General features: G+C 37.8%; 1 pseudogene; it reads left to right on the top strand.

Moving 5' to 3' along the window:
* The first annotated feature begins 7,065 nt into the window (after positions 1-7,065).
* LOC113333584 lies at positions 7,066-18,376 on the top strand (annotated as a pseudogene).
* Positions 18,377-18,807: the final 431 nt, after the last annotated feature.

Here is an 18,807-nt window from a genome sequence, read left to right as displayed (position 1 = left end):
ATCACAAGTTCAAAACAAACCACGCCATGGCTCCAGGTGGTTCCAAGGGCCAATATTGAAGGTTAGACATCCCATATTCGGAAGTTTTGGTAACTAATTTAACGTCCGATTATTTCAAAGACAAAATTTGAAAAGTATAAGTTTTCCAAATTATGATTTTTGGGCCATCGTACATTCGGAACTTTATAAAAAACCTATCCTCTGAATATCACAAGTTCAAAACAAACCACGCCATGGCTCCAGGTGGTTCCAAGGGCCCATATTGAAGGTTAAACATCCCATATTCGGAAGTTTTGGTAACTAATTTAACGTCCGATTATTTCAAAGACAAAATTTGAAAAGTATAAGTTTTTCCAAATTCTGATTTTTGGGCCATCGTACATTCGGAACTTTACAAAAACATTATCCTCCGAATATTACAAGTTCAAAAAAAACTATTTCCTGGAACCAAACAACACCATAATCGGAAAGAAAGTTGACTCATAAAATAACCGAATATTACAATCGGTAGGTTGTTTAACAAAATAATCTACCGATTTCGTATAATCGGCTAGTTTTTATATTAATAATACTCCGATTACATCCATTACATAAAGTTCAAACGGCCTTAACCTTACAATTTCGTCAAAAGCACCTAAATCCGTACTCCTAATTGACCATAAAAGTATTAAAACAGATCATAACTTCCAGTGACCATAGAAATTGTCCCTCTTGATTTTGTAGCATCCTTCATGTTCAAATCGTTTCCCGTAGAGGTCCACATACCGGCGATCCGCAAGATTTCTCTGAAATTACGAATGAGTAACAAGTTAGTACTAACTTTTGTTAATGTGAATTGGAGTTACAGAGATACTTACTCGTTTTTCATACGTCCACCAAGGAAAAGCGTTCCTAACAAACCGTTCCTCATCTTCAAGTTTGTCAATCTCCTTATCTAGCGCATTCTTTCTCATCTTAATGTCATTGGATGATCTTCGAATTCGATTACCATCTAAGGCCTCAAATACCATTAAGATACGGTTCCATATCTTCTCTTTGGATTCTGATTTGTGGAGCTTGTGAACACGATCATGAGTAGTTACCACAACCCACGCTCTATAAATAGCACAATCTTCTTCTTCGGCAAAAGCAATATCCATGTTTTTTGTTATGAAAATTAAAACTGAAGAGAGGAAAGAGTTTGGTGCAATTGGGGTGATAGATATGAGTTTCTTTATATAGGTTTAGGGTCCAACGGCTCTTTTTGTTTTTCCCAAAAACTCCAACGGCTAATTTGACGAAAGTTGAATGTGGAGAAACCAATAATCGGTAGGTATTGGATTTAGCATATCTACCAATTATGGTAGCTTTCAAAATTTGAATTTGCGGCAACTTATAATCGGTAGGTTTTGTAATATATTTAACTCCCGATTAATGCTGAATCCAAAACACGAACCAAGAACTTGTTTGTTTGCAGCTGACTCGACATCTGAATCTGAGTCAACCCCTGACTCGGACCGAGTCAGTAGTCAGACCGTTTGTTTTCCATTTTGAGTCAGATCTGACTCGACCTCTGACTCAGACATAACCCCTGACTCGGACTCATTTGAGTCAGGTAACAAAATACCCCTGACTCATGGGACCAACCCACTGACTCACTTATTTCCGAGTCAGATGAGTCAGATCTGACTCAAAACAAACATATCGACTCAGATTCAGATGAGTCAGGTGATTTCACTCAGATCCAGATGATTCAGATCCAGACGACTCAGATGAGTCAGGAGTAAACAAACATGGTGCAAGAAATACTGCACCTCGTATAATCGGACGTCTGGCAAATATTTTGGCCTCCGATTGCATTCGGAGGGTAACAATGTTATCATATCCTCCGAATATATAAGGGTAATTTCGCCATTACGAATTACGCGAGATAAGGGATGGCTACATTTTCCCTTTGGGTGACCTTTTTTGTTTTATTGTTGGCCCCTAAATCCTTTTGAGTGGCCCCTAAAAACGCCAGGTTAATTTTCTGTGGATTAAGCGGTGAATGGTGATAACTCTGTTGTACCCACAAACCCCGAGACCATGGAGAAGTGACAACCCTTTCACGGTGATACAATCCTTATCAAGGTAATTCGTCTTTTATATTTTTTATCGGGAATTAAGGTTTGATTGATTTTTAGGGTTTCACATATTTGTGGTGAGAGTTATTTAGTAAGGATTCGCTCTGGATCTTAAATTGTATGCACAATTTTTCTCCCATTTTTTTTCTTCAAATTTTTGGTGATGTAATTTTTCTTTTCCTTATAAGTTTTCCGCAAATTTTATATAAGGTTTATTGAGATTGTTTTGATCTTTGGACCTATGTAACATGTAAAGCTGAAAAATGGTGGTATAAATTCACTACCCTACAAGTAAATGAAATGAAGGAAAGAATATTTTCGGGTTTTTTCTTTTCCATTCTATTTAGTATTTATCCTGGAGAACAACTAATTTCCATTTCCTATTCAAAAGATGCCTGATAGGTGATGGCTCCGTTGTTTTGAATATGTGATAACTCTTCATGTCAGTTGAGTATACCACTGACATTTTCAGACGTTTGCTTTTAATGGGTATAATAGTAAAATGGAGAGAAAGAAATGGTCTCTCTATGGGTATATAGTAGTAAAATCATAACATTTGACTTTACACATATGGAAACAAGTCTATTTTTTTGACATATTCAAAAAAAAAACCTGCCTATTTTTTAAAAACGGACGAGGCAGTATTTATTTTGGCTTTTGCAATATTCCTCGGTTTTCCTTATTAATTTGTGACGTATATAATTATCTGTCGGCCCAACTCCGGCCAGCAATTCATAGCTAAATATTGGCTGAATCGAAAAATACTCCTAGCCGTAGGTCATATATGCGTCATGTTTAAATGCTATCTGCATGGCTGATAGGTCATATATGCACCCATGTTTAAATGCTCTCTGCATGGCTGAAAGATGACGATGGCCACGAACAAAATGAATGCATGTGGCTTTTAAAGTAAACAATAGACACGTTGAATCCATAGTTTGTGTTTATAAAGACTTTATTGCCATGGTTTTATTGGTTCACTGTGTAATAAAGGTAAATAATAACCATGGTGTATGATATTTGCGTAACTGTAAGTTATGGATTGGTCACGATAAAACAGATTTTGCATGTCCAATTGATAACGAAGGCCACGGTTTAATCAAAATTCATGTAGCTTTAAGGTAACCGATGTCCACGTTCAAATTAAATTACATGTCTATAAGGATCTTATGACCATGGTGAAAGGAAAAATGCTCAACTACACAAAAAGAAAAGTGTACCATATAGACACGGTTATAACGTTATGGCCATGATAAATCATATTTTATAGTCATTCAAAGTTTATGTAGCCATAAAGTTACCCAATTGTCATGGCACCTGATGCCACATTTGTAGAGTGAAAATTTTTCATGGCCAAAAGCCTATGGACACGGTGATTAAGTGTGGCATATGTGAAGATTTGTACTAGTGTTCCTCATACTTTAATACTCTCCAGTCAACTCAGTCAATGGTCAAGCGAGATATAAATTTCCTTTTCAACTTTTAATGTGAAGCGAGGTATGGATCCTCGCACTCACCATAAGACGTTGGCGTTCCTCTAACTAACGTGTCAGCAATTTTCAAGGCATAAGACTTAGATTATAACATGTTTGGATAATACTTGAGAAATTAGTTTGGGAACACAATATCAAAATTACTTCTATAAGCAAAAACTTGTGAAGCAAATTGTTTTTGCTTCTGATTTCTGAGATCGAATCTATTTATGGAAAAACATAAGCGCTATATTTCTGTTTATGGTATCCAAACATGCTATTAGCGTCCGTTCTGTGTGATTTTTCATGATTTTCCTCTTCTAGGTGACTATTATTCTTTAATGAATTTTCAATTCTTTCAGTTCCTTTTTCTTGTTGCATTGCGCCTTGGGTTAGGCTGTTGGGGTCTCCCACTCCATATTAAACCCTCACGGTTTTCAAAATAATTCATATAAAAATAAATGTAACGGTAGCTAGTTCAGTTGGTCATTTTCGTTCCTCACAGGTTTGATGCGCTGCAGGAGGTAACAGGTTCAAATCACCGATGGCGCAACAGAATTTGACATGTAAGGTAGTGTTAGCTTGCCCTTCTTACGACATAATCAGCTCCCTTGGTTGATTTCTCATGAGACTCGCTGGTAGGCTAGCACGACAACCTGTTCAACTACTGTGGTACATGTTCACAATCATATGAGAAAAAAATAAAAAATAATAAAAACGGGTAGCTGTGATGTGCCTGAGTATAATGACAAGGTTGGGTTAATAATTTAGTGAAGATAGATAGGGTTTATTCTCAAACCTCACGGTAAGAGCCTACTGGTTCAGAGAACACAACCTAGACGAAGAACAATAGCTTTTATTTGGATTCATTAATAATTCCATAGCTTCATTACAGGACTCTCAGTGACTTATATAACTAGGGTTGCCTTCCTAATATCTACGACCATTACTCGCCCACGTGTGCACATCTAGACCACACGTTATAATTGATAATATCAACTACTAATAAGATAAAGTCTGCCAACCATAACACCGACACTACACATGATATGGGCACCTCCCCATCATAGGGGTACACAACACTGCTGTCCTCTCGAAAACATCCTTTTCCTCAAAGATGAGAGTTGAGTGAATCACCAAAAATTGGAGAGTCAGCGCCTGCTATAGTTGAGGAGCAATTGAGTAGAAATAGGAAATGTTCTGCAATCGGTAAATCCCACTCCAACTTGCAGATGATATGGCAGTTGTAACACCGTCTAGTACACAGGAGAAACCCGTAGCCACAACGCCAATGAATACTCCTGTGAGGTTCTTACGTACTTGAATTCCAATAATGTAAACCCTCACTACTCGTGTGAATACCATTAAAAATGTGAAAGCATCAATTTCATAGAGAAATGTCCTTGTTTCCGATCCCCTACCAATCGCAACCTGACCAGGAATTTGCACCAGTACATCATTCAGCCGAGCATCACCAGTTGATGCCAACTTACATTTTATAAGAAAGCAAGAGTAACTCATGTGCTGAAACCCCTTGACACGGTCAAATACCTTATGTCCATAATTCAGACCTTGAACTTTAAGCAAATGGGAAGAGACATGACTTTCCACTGCCTTTGAAAGACATCTGGTCCAAGTTACCGGGAACAGATTGCTTCTCATAAGAATAATTGCAATTAGAATGTGGACTGTAGCTTTGCAAAACAAACAACTCATGGAGTTCTAGTTGTCGTTAAAGCACTCATATAAAACTCCTACCAACATTTGTTACACTCCACCAACCGGTTGGTTCCCATTTGAATTTTCACATCAAGTAATCAACCCGTATCCAGACATAGAAAATTTGAGTCAACAGGAGCAAACATTTAGTCTCAAAGCTAAAAACTTCAATTCCCAGCCTAATAAAGAATTGACCATCACACAAGGTTCTGGTGCTTTTCTTAAGGTCAACAAGTGGACCTGACCCCCTTGTGCTCATTTCCCTAAGGTAAGTTGTACTAAGAGTACCCCTGTCATCGCCAGTCTTGAACTTGTGTACAGTGGGACAATGTAGATCCACAACCTCTTCTGTAACTACCAAGAGCAGTACATAAGCTAAGTGAGCATCACTAGTTAAAAACAATTTCCACTACAAGGACCAGCAACTTTACTTCAATTGAAGAGTGAGCACATAAGAGAGCTTGATATCTCCAACCTTGATCCTTCAAATTCAACACACTACGAGTATCAATCTGAACAAGCAGGTCTAGTCTCATCACTGGAAACTCTGCCCAACCCGAACAGCGTCCCATGCCACTCACTGTGTAGATAGATTCTTCAAGTAAATCAGTAAAAACCCAAGTGAAAACAACACCACTTGTTATACACCACAAACCAAATGGAACCAATCGGAAATTCCACCTCAAGTAGCCTACCCACAACAACATATTAAGAAGTTGAAATACCACGACTAAGATCTGAGTTGCTGTCAAAATACCCATTGGTATCATAGAACTGCTGTAGACATTAGGTGTATGTAATATATAACGCACAGATAACTCCATTCGTAAAATGATGAAGTCACTGCTAATTAATGAAAGAAGCAGCATAAGAGAATGGTAATGGAACACTACAAAATTACTAGCCGAGTCCAAGAATTTAATCACTTGAATTGACAACTTAATTTGTCGCAAGGCATCCTTTGGAAGTAGGTGATAAAAACAAGCACCCCCTTCCAGCAAATTCCACACGACAACCTCAAACATGCTAGCTAGCATTTCTAGTGCCTTGTCATGTTCCACTACTATTACCATTAAAAGGCTCAAAATTCTATTTATTTATGATATTTGAACAAATAACTCACTGCTAGCACCAGTAGTACTCGATTTAACCAACACCAAAAAAATTGAAGCACAAAGCAATGAATCTGATTCAAACCCGTGCTTTCCAATAAGCCTATGAACAAATTTTCCATTGTAGTATGTCAGCGAAAGTGAACCCACATTAAGAATGAATAAACCAGAAATAAATACCTCATCAAAAAATAATCTAAAACCACCAAGCAACTGATCAAACAAATTTTGTGCATTGCCAGACTCACTATGCCTTGGCTCTTGAAAAATCAAAATTGTCCAGGGAATATTGCTTTGTTGAGGCCTTTTATGAAACATCTGGCCATCATCACAACTATCACCATTTTGAACAAACAAAGTCACATTTGAATGCTCCACAGAAAATCGAAACAGTACCCAAGAATAACAATCCTACAAGAAGTAATGGCATCTAAATAGTCTTTAGATTCATAAATAAAAGAAAATAACCTCCTAAGAAGCAAAGAATGTCATCTAAACAGGATCACTTCATGTGGAAATTCAGATTCATTTTCACTGGTTTGTGGCGTATGGGACCCAAAGGAGATCGAAGAAGTTGTCATATTGTCAACGAGCACACTGCTAAGATCGATTCACACAAAGATTTCTGGTATCACATTTTTTATGATACTCCTAGTTGTGATGCGGATCTATGATGGAGTTGTTGTGACGGTCAGGTGAACTCTCCTTATCGCGAAATTCCTGAAAAATTTTAAGTTTCACTTTGCTCCAAAATGTAAAGAAAGCTGGGGAGTGCTACAGTTTTAGAAGTCTTCACTGGTTGATATGGGCAGTAGTTATACATCGACATCGTTATCATGTTACTTTAAGACAACTTGTAACTCAACTCTTCCTTCTTGAGCAAAACTCAGTTCTTATCCTTGAGGACAAGGATGCTTTCAAGGGAAATGGAATGTCATGTACCCGGTATCAAAGGAGAGTGCCCCTATCGTATTGGAATGGGTCGTTAGTAGTAGTTAGTAATTATCATTTGTAGGGGTGCCTTAGTAATGGTTGCTTTATCTTTTGACCTAGCTATATAATGCTAGTAATCTGTAAGAAACCCTATCAATTAATCGATCAGTCTATTTTCAGTCACATTGTCTCAAACTGGTTCTTTGAACTAGCAGACTCTTACCGTGAGGTTTGAGAATAAACCCTATCCACCTCAATTTGTGAGAATTGAGGATTATCTTACCCAAATTCTGATCCAACCTTGTCATCGTACTCTTGGGTACATGACAGTAGCTAGCTCAGCTGGTCATCCCCGTTGCTCAAAAGTTTGATGCGTTTTAGGAGGTCCCATGTTCGAATCCTCGATGACACAATGTTACAGAATTTGAAGTCCCTCATGGCGCAATATTGCAGAATTTAATATTAAAGGTAGAGTTAGGTTGCCCTTTGCGACATAACCAACCCCTATCCGTTTCGGCTTCCTTGGCCGGTTCCACACGAGGCTTGCTGTTAGGCTAACACCGTAACCAAAACATGCATTTAGATTTGGCCATTGGGTCTTTCTAACTTAACCCAATCCCCCAAAATCCAGATAGGGAAGGGAGTATTTCTCTTGTGATGTTCTATGTGGCTGTGTGGCGGGAAGACAAACCAAAACGAAAAACCTTAGGAGAGAGAAAGACAGAGGAGAATGCATTTGGCTAACAACTAAAACAGTCATGACTTCACTCGCTAGATTACGCGCTTTAGCTTTGCTTCATTCATACTCTCTTCACAAATATAACTCTTTTAGTTCTTCTCTACTCCCATCGTAATCCCTCTCTCTCGTTATAAATTTTCATCAGAATATTGTTTGATGTCCTTTTTTTTTTGGCAAATAAATGAAATTCATGCCTTGGATTTTATATTTTTTAATGTTTATCTGAAGGGTTTGTGTATCTTTTGTTAAATGCAGAAATAGAAGGTCAGTAAATTCTATTAAAACACAGAGGATTCTAAGAGCAACTATTGCTGCTGCGGCAAAGAAATCAAAAGAAACTAAAAAGGGTTTAGATGAAAAAGATGAGTGTCATATTATCTGGTGGAAAGAGGTTAGAACATATTGGAGTTTCTTCCTTATTAAAAAATATTTAGTAATGTTTTGCGCTAAAAGATTTGATCTGATGTTTGTGTAATTGTTAGCTGGCAATTTTTTTTTTTTTGTGTTGCAGAAGATGCAAATGTTTAGGAAATCTTCCACCATTCAGTTGGTGACGAGGCTCATATACTCAAATCTACTAGGTGTTGATGCCACTCTGAGAAACGGAAGGTGTGACATTGAGCTGATTGTTTCATCTATGGACCATTGTCTTATTTTACTAATGTCATTTGGCTCCGTATGTTCGATTCTCACTTGTTTCTTTGCTTATGTGACAACCTTTAGTCCATTTTTTTTACGTAGTTTGAAAGAAGGAACACTTAACTGGGAGATATTGCAATTCAAATCGAGGTTTCCTCGTGAAGTTTTACTTTGTAGAGTATGTTTTTGATTGATCGAAACCTGGTTTTTAATAATATACTCATTTGTAAGAGGATTCATTGATTTAACCTTTCAATGTTCTATGTCAGGTTGGGGATTTTTATGAAGCTATTGGAATTGCGCTTGCGTTCTAGTTGAGCATGCTGGTTTGAATCCTTTTGGTGGTGTCCGTGCAGATAGTATTCCAAGAGCTGGCTGCCCTGTAGTGGTACTTGTTTATCTTAGTATCTCCTGCTCCTGTGAGATGTTTATATGAACTTGTTTATAGTTATGCTCTTCACTTACATAACCCCAATTATAATTGGCTGAGTTATGATGTGTAGAATGGTGGGATTTCTTTAATGAGAAAGAATAAGGGAAGTTCTAATGAAGGGGTGACAATTTGATGTTATCTTTCATTTTAAGTTTCGTATTTGCAATTACTTTCAACTTTATTATTATTGTTGCATGCCTCTTTGATGACCAACTAAGTAACACATGGGCCAGTGTTCTGATTAACTAATCCTTCTACAGAACTTACGGCAGACTTTGGATGACTTGACAAGCTGTGGGTACTCAGTTGTAAGTATCACTAGTTAAAGATTTTTGAGTTCATTATGTGCATGAGTATTCATTGCTATGCATTTATAGTTCATGATTCTATTCCATGTCTTCACTTTTCCCGTACCAAATTAAAAAGATGGATCCTGGTAAGATATTGTCAGATTATATGACGCCTTGAAAACCATTTTATGCGGTTCTCAATGGACGAGCACATCAGTGTTTGTGAACTTCAAAGAATCATTGGTAATGCAAGAACTATTTTAAGCATCAATTGTGTACAAAATACCGGTGTCTGTAGAAAATGACGAGGCTTTTAGCATAGACTCCACTCGGATAACTGAATCTTACTCTCTCAACCAATTAGAAGTCCACCTTCCCTGGCATCGTTGTGAGTATACCTGGTGATGAAGGTGCTTCTAAAAAGACTAAGATTAACTTCGGATAGGTGACGGAGGAGCTTTTAGAAAGACTAAGATTAACTTCGGTTTAGAAACTATTATGTTTCTGTGACTCCAGTAGGACCAGTACCAATGTACCATGCTAGTTTTTTTGTCAGACTAGTTAAAATAAATGCAGTTACCTTTCAATAGTGGAGATATTTATCGCTCCATCTTGTTCTTTGCAGTGCATTGTTGAAGAGGTCCAGGGTCCCACTCAAGCCCGCTCTCGTAAAGGTCGCTTTATATCCGGGTAAACATTTTTGATTTATACGTATAATCTTGTTGCAGCCTCATTATTGAACTAACCTACTGTAAACAACATGGAAAACACTAAATTCGTACAATGTTTGTTGCACAGACACATTTACTAATTACTAATCTGACTTGTTATAAATTTTTAGGCATGCACATCCAGGTAGCCCTTATGTATTTGGTCTTGCTGGAGTTGATCACGATGTTGATTTTCCTGAGTCAATGCCTGTTGTTGGTGTGGACACTTCACCGTATAAACTGAGTGTTGTCTTCAGTATTATTTTCTTTTGAAATGTCTTCCCTTACTCACTTTCAGTTTCTATTTGGTATTTCCAGGGGTATCTCGTTCAGCAAAGGGTTATTGCATAGTTTCAGTTCTGGAGACCATGAAGACATTTTCATTGGAAGATGGCTTGACAGAAGAAGCTATAGTAACCAAGCTTCATACTTGTCGGTACCATCACTTGTATCTGCATACAACATTAAGAAATAATTCTTCAGGTTTGCATGATTTTTGAAGTGAGATTTTACTTTTGTTCTTCCCGTTTCTTTTTAGTAAGAGTTATTTTTCTTCCGTTCTGGCTTATCTTACGTATAATGTTTAAGTAATTAAATTCATGTTTACTGTTAATTGAGTACGTGTCATTATTTAACTGCATATGTCACATAACTTGATGTATCAAGGCACTTCTCGTTGGGGGGAATTTGGCGAAGGAGGGCATTTGTGGGGCGAATGTAACGGAAGACAATTCGAATGGTTTGATGGTAACCCTGTCACCGAAGTTTTGTGCAAGGTTTGAATCTTAGTATACATTAGTTATTGGCACTTTACATACCAAAGAAGACTCAATAGATATAAACTTAGGTCCCATCAATGGTCTTCCCTTACACTTGGCCTGTAGTATTGTTGTTTGTTGAAGGGATATTTTAAGACGTTAATATGTCGCAGTTGTTTTTGCTATTAAGGTTAGGGAGGTTTATGGTCTTGATGATGAGGTGGAATTTCGAAATGTTACCGTGACTTCTGAGAAAAGGCCTCGTCCATTACACCTTGGAACAGCTACACAAATTGGTTGGTTCAATCTCTTCTTGTTTGTCATCTATACTTACACTTTTATACTTACTTTTTTGTTGAGATTTTCAGTGTGTTTGCGTGTTCTCTAGGTGCCATACCAACAGAGGGAATACCAAGTTTGCTAAAGGTGTTGCTTCCATCAAATTGTGGTGGCCTTCCCGTTCTGTAAGCAAAAGGCTTCTACAGTATATTGTATCTTATAGCTCCAGGAAGTTGTATCTTATAGCTCCAGGAAGTAATAATTGAAAAATAGTCATTAATGGTTGGCAGTGAATAACAGCTTTTTCAGCTTTATTATTCCTTTTCATATGTTAATTATTTCATTCTTTATCTGGCTGAATATGGCGTTTTTAAGGCTTTTATCCATTTTTGGTTTATTCTTCAGGTATCTTAGGGATCTACTTCTCAACCCTCCACCATATGCAATTGCATCGGCAATCCAAGGCAGGCATTGTCTTTTGATCCTCTGTTTCTTATTATCTTTTCTTTATTCTTCTTTTTTGTTTTATCATTGCATACACAGCTGAAGCTAGAAACATTTGAAATTGTCCTTTCTTTCGCAGAGGCATGCAGGCTTATGAGCACTGTTACATGCTCGATTCCTGAGTTTACGTGTGTATCAGCTGCAAAGGTTGTTATATGGTAACTTCTTTTATAGGTCTGTTAAGCATACATCCATATGATCATTCCTAAGCTTCTATGTGCCAGTCTGTGTAGGTGTTGTTAATCAAAATCGATGGCAATGCGTGCACAATTGATAACATTTAGCTTGTTTTCTACCCAACCCTTGACATGATTGACAAATCTTTAATGTTTCAGTCATAATTGTCTTCTTATTGTGGGTAGTTGGAAGGAGATACTGGTGGCTCAGGTTCTCATAATATATGCATGGTGGTTCTCTTAATATGTATTGGTACTACTTTCATACACGTTGGGAAGATTCCACTTTAGTAGGAACCATGGTGTTAAAAAGCGTTTCGCCTCGCGCTTTTTTTTTTTTGATTCAAAGATGGTTTTGCATTGATTAAATATGATGGCTACAATGAGTGAGATCCTCCCTTGCCCAAGCTAAGATGTCTGGAGGGAGATTTTCAACATGAACAAAATTTAGACTATTGACTCTGGCTTTTTTAGCTATTTTATCTGCTAAATAGTTCTTAGGCCTAACCACCTTATGACAGGAAAAAAATTCATAGTTTTGTAAAAGAAACTTAATATCAAGGATAGTTCCTTGATTTCTCCAATGAACTAAAGAGATTTGCTCATTTATCGACCTTACTACTACTTCATTGTCAGACTCAAATATAACTTTAGAGTAGCCTTCAGCAATTGCCCAATCCACTGCATGCTTCATGGCCAAACTTTCCAGCTGCTCCACTTCTTGATCCTCTATCATTCCTCCATCGAAGAAACACCCTTTTGCTCTAATGCATTGACCTGCAGAAGTTCTCAAAATTAGTCCAATTCCACCTGTATATGATAATTTATCAAAAGATGCATCCACATTAATTTTAACATAATCTCTTTCTGGAGGATCCCAGTTGTGATCTTGTACCTGTATACTAACAGCAGTAATGTCAGTATTATTAGTCTTAGTCTTACAGTTCTCCACCAAAGTTAAAATAGAACCCAAGGATAGCATTCTATTTGGCTTGACATTTTGAAAGACAGCAGCACACCTATCTTTCCAGATAGACCATAAAGTTATCATAAGCAGGTGTAATTTATACTCTGTATCAGATTGAGAAACATTACCTTGAGAATGACCTATATCAAACCAAGTTATTATCCAGTGCAATAACTTACGCTTTAATACCCGCTTTTTTGCGCTTCACCTCCAAGACGCCTTAATACTTACGCTTTGCTTATAAGTTTTGTCTATCAGTTTTTCAGGGGATTTAAAGCCCCAAAACAGGCTTTAGACGTCTGTTTAGCGCTTCTATAACTTGAAGTAATATTGAAAAACCCTCAGACTATTCTATAGTCTCATTTAGCTACTTGTTTTATACATTTCTTTTCCCTTCTTCCTCTTTTTTCTTTTGTGAACTCTAGCCAAGCTAGAATGTGTACCAAAAGTATTAGTCTATTATCTTCACCCTTTATTCTGGTGACAACTTTCAAGTTTTTTCTATAGATTTATAAATATTTATGTATCGATTTACGCTTTCGCTTTTTAAAACATTGGTAGGAACACTTTCTGTGTCTATATTCTTATTTTATTATTCAATTCTTTAGACTTCCGGAACAGTAAAAGTCTTCTTTGGATCAACACGCGGTGGCAAATGAGCTAAAAAATTTGGTAGGTTTCATGTCATAATTGGTCGACTAAGAGCATCCACAGTGGGCGAGTATAACCAAAAATTTGGGATGAGATCGTAACACACTGGGACGGAGTAAAGATCAAATCCCAACCAAAGATCAAATTCCAGACCAAATATGGTCGCGACCAAATCCCAAATTCTAATATAGTCGGGCGTAAATTTAAAGTACGCTTGTTGCTGGGCGTAAATTTAAAGTACGCTTGTTAACGGGCGGAGATTTAAATTACGCCCGATGAAATTTTAATTAAATAATAAAAAAAAAGAATGAGGCGGACTTTTAAAGTCCGCCTGTTAAAATTTACAAAGAATGGGGCGGACTTTTAAAGTCCGCCTGATGAAATTTTAATGGGGCGGACTTTTAAAGTCCGCCTGATGAAATTTACAAAAAATGGGGCGGACTTTTAAAGTCCGCCTGATGAAATTTTACAAAATAAAAATGGGACGGACTTTTAAAGTCCGTCTGACGAAATTTTAATCATGTACCGTTGCGTCACAACACGGAATAAACCCAAATTTTGGTCTTTTTTTTTTATCTTTGATCTTTGGTTTTGATCGCACCACTGCAGTTGCTCTAAGGCCTTGACTCTCAAGTAGTGCATTGATTGTACTCACCATTACATCTTTCCTCAAAATACATCCTCGTGGATACATTTTACTCTAGGTAGTTTATACCTTTAAGAGCGATTGCAATGGTACGACTAAACTCAAAGATCAAAGACCAAAAAAAAAAGACTAAATATGAGTTTAATCTGTACTGTGACGTTATGGGGAGAAGACCAAATTTGGTCGCGCGTAAAATTAATCACCGCACGAAAACGGGCGTAAATTTGGTGTACGCTTGAATGGGGCGTAAAATTGGTTTACGCCCGAAATTTGAATGGGGCGGATGGTTTGGTGTCCGCCTGATGAGTAAGTGAACGGGCGGATGGTTGGGTGTCCGCCTGATGAATTTCATTTTGAATGGGGCGGATGGTTTGGTGTCCGCCTGACGAAATGTGAACGGACGGATGATTGGGTGTCCGCCTGATGAATTTCATTTTGAATGGGGCGGATGGTTTGGTGCCCGCCTGATGAGTAAGTGAACGGGCGGATGGTTGGGTGTCCGTCCAGCAACAAGCGTACTTTAAATTTACGCCCGACTATATTAGGATTTGGGATTTGGTCGCGACCAAATTTGGTCTGGAATTTGATCTTTGGTCCAAATTTGATCTTTACTCCGTCCCACTGTGTTACGATCTCATCCCATAAATTTGGTTATACTCGCCCACTGTGGATGCTCTAAGAGCAACTGCAGTGGTGCGAGTATAACCAAAGATCAAAGACCAAAAAAAACGACTAAATTTGAGTTTAGTCTGGTGTGTGACGCTACGGGTGGAAGACTAAATTTGATCGCGCGTAAAACAGTTTTACGCATGAAAACGGGCGGAAGTATTAGTTACGTTTCATTTCTGGGATTTCGTTCCAATTATATCGAGAATAAAAGCTACCACAGCCCCTCTTGGTGGTCCAAAAGGTGAAATAATGTTTGCCAGAGAGCATGATGCAGTTTGGTTCAAGGGTAAACGTTTTGCCCCTGCTGTATGGGGGGGTACCCCTGGGGAAGAACAAATCAAACAGCTTAGACCTGCTATAGATTCAAAAGGGAAAAAGGTGGGGGAGGAATGGTTTACTACCCAAAAAGTCGAGGACGCGCTAAATAGGTATAGGTTTGCATGCGCTGTAATTGTTTTGGTTGCCTACAAGGTATCTATTGGAGTAACAGTTGTCAAATTTTAGTAAACCGATTTGTAAGGCATTGCCGTGGTCTGTGCTTCAGGTACCACGAGGCAGGTGCTAACGCAAAAGTTAGGGTCTTGGAATTGCTGAAGGAACTCTTTACAGAGTTGCAAACTAAAATAAATGTTCTTGTTTTCAATTCCATGCTGCTTGTCATCTCAAAGACACTTTTCTCTCATGTGAGGTTGAGATTCCTGTTTACAAAGCTTTAACCATAAAATATTCAGTTTTTCCATCATATGGTTCATCCTGAACTGTTCTTATTTTTATTTTTTATATATATATAGCTCTATTTCATATTCATTCCGCATTAAATTTATCATGACTGCATGCTGTTTGGAAAGCTGAATAGTTGCATTGGTTTCTATTGCCAAAATTATTCATGTTAGTGAATTAGTTGGTTATTGCTGTTTGTTTTTCTAAACATCCTTGTCAATTTTTACAACATGAGCTTGATTGCTTACATTTTTCTCAGTGAAGGGAGAAGAAGGAAATGGATTTTTCCATCCTTAGTCGAGTTCATGAAACCAAAGGTATAGTACAATCTATGTTAAACCCACTGTGTAATATTTTTTAGTAGCTCCTGGTGCATGAAATCAGTAATCCATCTAGTAAGCATGTTTTGTGGATTATTATGCTGAGGTTGGTTAAACTTAGTGGTGTTTTTCTTTACTTGGAAATTTGCTTGCTAAATATGACAGGGGAAGCAAGTATTGACAAAAATGTTTCAGCATTCATGTTTAAATGGCGAAAACATCTACATGGTATCTAATTTTCTATCTTATGCTGTTTTTCTATGTTGAATCTGGCTTCACTTATCCAAGAGAAATTTGCATGACCTTACCGATGAAAACATGCATCCTTTTTTTTATGATGCTATCCTAAACTTCTGTAATAATGTATTTTGGACACTACCAGAGATGCAAAATGGTGGATTTCTTGTAGTACTAAAATACTGAAAGTTTCTACACCCTTTTGTCTGAAACCTGTGAAGTTTTAAATTTTAACGCCGATCAAACTCAAATTTAACATGCTCTCTAACAGATTAAGCCATTTTTTCTCTGTTCACGTCCTGCAAAGTTTTCCTAGACACCAAGTGGAGTTTATCTTTAACCTTCTCACATGTTCAAGTGTGTAGGATAAAAGCTCGGTAGATGGAGTGAATATGATGAAGATATCAGGCTTGTCACCTTACTGGTTTGATGTTGCGCATGGCTGTGCAGTACAAAATACTGTGGATATGCAATCCTTGTTTATTCTGACTGGACCAAATGGTGGTGGTAAGTCAAGTTTGCTGCGATCAATCTGCACAGTTGCATTGCTTGGAATATGTGGTTTGATGGTGCCTGCTGAGTTCGCGTTGATTCCGCATTTTGATTCAATAATGCTTCACATAAAATCATATGATAGTCCTGCTGATGGGAAAAGTTCATTTCAGGTGCGGCTATTATTCTCTTTTCATTTGGGTCATTTGTTATCTTATTATCCGGGCACTTAGATTGATTAGTCATCAGTGTATTCCTAACTCCGAACATTCTTCTGTTCATTTGATATTGCACAATTCTTCAGATTGAAATGTCTGAGATTCGTTCTATTATCACCGGAGCCACCTCGAGAAGCCTTGTTCTCGTGGATGAAATTTGTAGGGGAACTGAAACGGCAAAAGGGACCTGTATTGCTGGCAGCACCATTGAAACTCTCGATAACATTGGTTGCCTTGGTATCATCTCCACCCACTTGCATGGTATTTTCAGTTTACCATTGAAAACAAATAATACTGTTTACAAAGCAATGGGCACTGAGATTGTCAATGGACATCCAAAACCGACATGGAAACTGATAGATGGGATTTGTAGAGAGAGCCTTGCTTTTGAAACAGCTCAAGAGGAAGGGATTCCTGAAGCAGTAATTCAGAGAGCCGGTGAGTTATACCTTTCGCTCAGTGGAAAGGATTTGAGTTTACAGAAAAATGACATGGAGGTAGATAATAGGAGCTCTGATTCTGTCGAAGGGTGGGTCAGTGAAACTGAGGATCCATCAAGTCCCATTGAAGTAAAATCCATGAACTTTAAGAGTGAAACTTTTAACCCCATGGAAATCCTGCTAAAAGAAGTTGCAGCTGCTACTACAGTAATCTGTCAGAAGAAGTTGGCTGAGCTCCACAAGCAAAGGAGTCTAGCCGAACCTGCAGAAGTGATGTGTATTACCGTTGCTGCTAGAGAACAACCGCCTCCAGCGGTGATAGGTTCTTCGTGTGTCTACGTGCTGTTCAGGCCTGATAAGAAGTTGTACATTGGGGAGGTAATTTCTTATCATTGTGGCTCAAAAACTTGTTTGATATGTCATCTTAATCATCTTAATCTTAGAGTTGATTATGTTGTCTTGTCTTAATCCTGGGGGTAACGAGAAACCTCACCATGAGATTCGATCAAATTTGCCGATTTATAGATGGAATTTTCTTGATTTGTAGTCAATGTGGGCCAACAAAATTTCTCCCAATGTTAATAGTATGCTGTCAGGAAATTTTCTTGATTTGTAGTGAATGTGGGCCAACAAAATTCCTCCCATTGTTAATTATATGCTGTCAGGAATTTTTCTTGATTTTCTAATACCTACATTAAATGTTTTGATCAGACGGATAACCTTGAAGGCCGAATTCGTGCACATCGCTCAAAAGAAGGTATGCAAAATGTGCCATTCCTCTACATTGTAGTCCCTGGCAAGAGTGTTGCTAGCTTGCTTGAAACCAATCTCATCAATCAGCTCCCTAATCATGGCTTCCGGCTCTCAAATGTGGCCGATGGTAAGCGTCGCAACTTCGGTACATCAAATATTCTGGACAACTTTAACTGTGCGTCGGTAAGTCAGTTGCATTGACTTCATCCGAGACCTGAAAGATGTTGGAAAAAAGAAAAGCACTTTCAAGCCTTCCGAGTTCTGTAGTCTGTAAATTTATATGCCGTTTAACGGGCTTGAGCTGCACCAGTTTTGGAGTCAATGTGGTGAATGTTCTTATTTAGATTATAGAATCTGCGGAAATGTGTTTATGTATATGAATGTAAAGACGGTGTAAATGCATTGTAAGAACACTTTTAGTGGCTTCTCTGTCCTATCTATACCTATATTTGGAGGAAAGAGAGTGTCAAAACACCTTATTAACCATCTTCATCCTTCAAATATTCAGACATCCTTAACTTTTTCATCAAATTTGAAGAATGCATAGAGAATCTTCAAAATTTTCTTTCAGAGAGTTTCGAAATCCACTGGTATTCCATAGTGATTTTCAGAGTCCTAATGTCTCTTATTATTGGTTAGAGATTTTTTTTAAGTCACTTAAATCATCAGAAATTCGGTACAATTGGATTTCATGAGAATCACTCAAACACCTCAAGATGTGATATCTTGGGAGACTTGGAAATTTGAGGAATATTTATTTTTGAGAGTATGACCATCTTTTTTTTTTCTCTTTTTCTGTTTGAGCTGATGACCAAGTAATAGACCATT

Source organism: Papaver somniferum, unplaced genomic scaffold (genome assembly GCF_003573695.1).
Source record: "Papaver somniferum cultivar HN1 unplaced genomic scaffold, ASM357369v1 unplaced-scaffold_133, whole genome shotgun sequence".
NCBI lineage: Eukaryota > Viridiplantae > Streptophyta > Magnoliopsida > Ranunculales > Papaveraceae > Papaver > Papaver somniferum.
The sequence above is the reverse complement of the archived record's forward strand: the minus strand, read 5'-3'. Positions and strand labels throughout refer to the sequence as shown.